The sequence below is a fragment of the Toxorhynchites rutilus genome, chromosome 3 (assembly GCF_029784135.1).
Source record: "Toxorhynchites rutilus septentrionalis strain SRP chromosome 3, ASM2978413v1, whole genome shotgun sequence".
Classification (NCBI taxonomy): Eukaryota; Metazoa; Arthropoda; class Insecta; order Diptera; family Culicidae; genus Toxorhynchites; species Toxorhynchites rutilus.
In genome coordinates this window covers 326,489,504-326,493,706 of record NC_073746.1, presented here as the reverse complement: position 1 = coordinate 326,493,706, position 4,203 = coordinate 326,489,504, and the positions used below count along the sequence as shown (strand labels likewise).

Sequence of the window (4,203 nt, the reverse complement as noted above, 5' to 3'; positions counted from 1 at the left end):
TAGCTTGCGCAGTGGCTTTATCGTAACTAATGAGGTTTTTTCCGAAGTGCGATTATTGCTAGCTGAAAACCTAAATATCATAAAACTCCTCCGGCCAGCGATAACCCGCCGGGAAGGAGAACAAAACAAAAATAAGCAAAACGACGTAATGTGTTTACGATCAGAGCCTATCTCCGATCGTAAATACCGAAGGACGGGAGAAATCCCAAAAAGAGAGCACTATGGGTGCTATAAACGGAGCCTATCTCCGAGCTAGGACAATAAGTAATAAAACGGAGAGGAAAAGATAACACGCCTGCGAGCGTGTTAATAATCATCCCTCGTTCGCCCGTCTGGCTTAGAATAAATAATTGTAATTTTCTCTCTCTTATGCTACGCCCTTCTGGGGTAGATAAGAAGGCAATGTCTGTATATAAGAGAAAACTTGAACAGAATAAACGCACTCTCAACTGGACACTCTCAACCATACCACGGACGTAGGAGCGTCGTGGCGAAGTACCGAACCCCTCTTTTTTGTCATAAACGTATCACAACCCTGGACATCGCCCGAGCATCCTGGACACCATCGGGAGCACCCTGGACATCATCGCCGGCAGATCCCAGCGCAACAAGCGCTGGTAAGTATTGAACACCCCTCCTCCAAAGATCCGAAATTCCAACCACCCTTCCTCTCCCTTTTCCTTCCCTTGGCTCCGCCCGGCCAAACTCCCAAGTGACGCGGTACTACCGGATCGCACCAGTAGGCGCATACTCGTTATGCGCTCTACGTGATCTGGCCTACCACATAGCGTCCAGTAAAGGGCTTTCCCTTCGTGTCATCAGCACGATCTCGAACTGCAGCCACATTTGGTGGCTCCAGAGAGGATCTTTCCTCCAGCGTAATCAGCACGATACCCTGCAGCCACAGAACCCCTATGTGGTTTAACATAGGATCTATAGTTTGAAGTACTAAAAAAATATTGAGATTTACTCTAATTCATATTTAAATGTGTTCTTAAAGCTTTTCTAGATATGTGTGATTTTTATCAGTGTTGCGCGGTTCAAAATTTTTTTTTTATATTTCTAAAGGGTCTGGCCGGGTAAGGGAGTAAAAAGTACCCCTAAACCAAATCACCTGCTCTATGTAAAATATTGTATAGGATACTGAATAAAACATTTTGGCTGTTGTACCATATATTTGAGTCCTTATATGGTACACCATAGGATCTATGGTGAAAAATGCACCTTTCCGTTTTTTTCACGTCATGCTCAATAGCTTTGAAACAAAAATGTAAAAAAAAATGCTAAAAGTACATCTTACTAAGGAGTATCGATAAATATCTTCAAACTATTTTTTCATCAAAACATCTAATAATAAAAAAAAATTAAATACGCAGTACAAAATAATTTTATATATTTTCTGGCATTTCGAAATTTTGAAAAAAAAAATATTTGAGACCCACTTCTGTTCTAATTTTTATTTAAATGCGTTCGTATGTGTCTTTTTTTCTACGTGTGGCGTAATTTTTCCTGAAGAATTTTTAAGAGCATTGCGAGACGCAAAAATAATTTTATTTTATTGTATTCGTGGTTTTCAATTGTAAGATTAAAAAAAACAATTCGGATTTTTTTTAAGTGTTCTTCTCATTAATCCGAATGATATTTCCACAAGGACTTTATTTTTTCTCACAGAGCTCTATCGTACTGCTGACTCCTATGAATTTGGTAAACCATCTAAATACAGTATAACGATAATCTCATATATTTTAGAATACAAGAAAAATAATTGTACAGCGCAATGCTCTAAATATACCGACAAAATTAAGATACATGAAAAACAAAATGTGACAATATTAGAACAGTAATGGGTCTCTTAATTCAAAATAAATTAAAAATGCCCAAAGGCCAAAAAAAACAATTTTTTTACGCAATCCTCTTAAATCGCGCAATCCAAGTAAAATTGGGTCTCAAAGTATTTTTTTTATTATCGAAATGCCTGAGAATATATATTTTTTTTGTACCGCGAAAAACACTCTAAAAATTCTGAAAAAAATCACATATACATAAAATAGACGTAGGAAGAAATTTGAAAACAAACTAGAGTAGCACTGAATGTCAAAATAAAAAAAAAATAATTTCAAATAAAAATAAAAATTAATTTAAAATTTGTTTGTTTGTTTTAGTGTTTGATTTTTGGATGAAAAAATTGTTTGAAAATATTTATTGATACACCTAAGTAAGATGTACTTTCAGTATTTTTTTTTATATTTTTGTCTCAAACCTATTGAGTATGGCGTGAAAACAACGAAAAAAGCATTTTTCATCATAGATCAGTGATATAAGGACTCAAATATATGGTACTACTGCCAAAATGTTTTATTTAGTACCCTATACAATATTTTCCATACAACTAGTGATTTGGTTTGCGGAACTTTTCACTCCCTTAACCAGTCAGACTCTTGGAAAATATAAAAAAAAATATTTTTTGTACGGCGCAACACTGAAAAAAATCTGAAAAAAATCACAAATGTCTAAAAAAGCCGTAAAACACATTCGAATATGAATTAAAGTACATGTCGGACTCGATTATCCGGGATTCGATTATTCGGAATTTTAGATTCGATTATCCGGAGTATTTTATTTTTGATTTTCGGAAATTTTGAATAATTTGTATAATAACTCCACATTGAATAGCTAATATGGGTATCAAATGAAAAGGCTTGACTAGTAGAACACAGTTATTTATGAAAAATGCCCAAAAATGTATCAAACGAATGTTCTCGGCTAGTAGAACATAGCAGATAATGAAAAATCCAATTTCAAGATGGCCGCTGTCCCCAAACATCTAATTACTTTTTGAATGGTTTCATTCAGTTTGAGCTGTTTCTTTGTATGTTTGAATGTTTGTTGGGTTGTCCCACATTAATAGAAAATTGACCCCGTACCTGTTGAATGATTGATCTGAATTTTGGAACATACATTTAATTCTACTGTCATTATAAAACTGTATTCCATTTCAAGATCATGGAATACAATTCAATTTGGCCGCCGCAAAAAAATGGCTGAATGGCTTGATTTGTACAATACACTACACTATGAACAACATAAATTCGAAAAGGTCACCGCCACAAAATGGTCGACTATGTATTTTTTGCAATCCCCTCAATATTGGTATCAAATGAAATGATTTGACTAATAGAATACAGTACAGGTCGGACTCGATTATATACAGACTCGATTATATGTGTTTCGATTATATACAATTTTGGACTTTGTAACATTCGTGGCGCTTTTGTCAGCATAAAAACAAAATATTTAGTAATAAATAGCACACACAACACAGCACCCCCGTACTGTATAACACTTATATGACAGTAAATGTCATCACCTACCGTGCACATAGAACAGTCGCACAACAAAGCGGCTGTCAAGCATCACTTCCGTGGAGGAAGAACAAAAGCGGTATTCGTCCTCTTTTTGCGACTGACGCTCTAAGCAAACGGACGCTTTTTTCGGAGGGTATATTTTTTGAGTCGAACTCTGCCACGTGGCATTTCGGTAAGGTTCGTCAGTTTTGATAGCGGCCGAACCGCTAGTGAAAATAGTGGCGGATCGAAACACCGGAAAAGGTGCGCGCGAGTGATTCACCATTGATAGTTGAAAGTCGCGCTGGTCTCGCGGCACCAGTGACTTCGCAGGAAGTTTGTTAATGGCTTTGGGTGCTCGTTGAGCACGCCATTTTGCGCAGTGTGCCACGTTTGGCAGCGTTTTTCCTTTTGTGGGCCGCATTAAGCGGCGTTTGGTCGGGCCAGTGAACGAGGTGGCAGAGTTTCCACGGAGGAAGTGAAAACCCCATAGTCACGTGCCACGTTTGGCAGTGTTTTTTTTTTGTGGGCCGCATTTAGCGGCGTTTGGTCGGGCCAGTGCACGAGGTTGCAGAGTTTCCGCGGAGGAAGTGAAAAGCCCATAGTCGCGTGCCACGTTTGGCAGTGTTCCTCCGTCGGGTCAGTGCACTAAGTGGCCCAATTCCCGCGTGCGCACTGAAAATCAGAGTCCCGCCGCATTCGCGACACAAGCACGCTGCGGAAAGCAATTTGGTGGCTTTTAGTGTGCGTCGAAGCACGTCCCTTTGCCAGTTCGCCACGTTTGGTAGTGTTTCTTAGTCCGTGCAGCAGTGAGTGCCAGCCGAGTCGCATGGTATTGCGGTCACAGAGCGTCGCGAGA

General features: G+C 38.7%; 1 pseudogene; it reads left to right on the top strand.

Moving 5' to 3' along the window:
- On the top strand, positions 1–130 carry LOC129780768 (U4 spliceosomal RNA; annotated as a pseudogene).
- Positions 131–4,203: the final 4,073 nt, after the last annotated feature.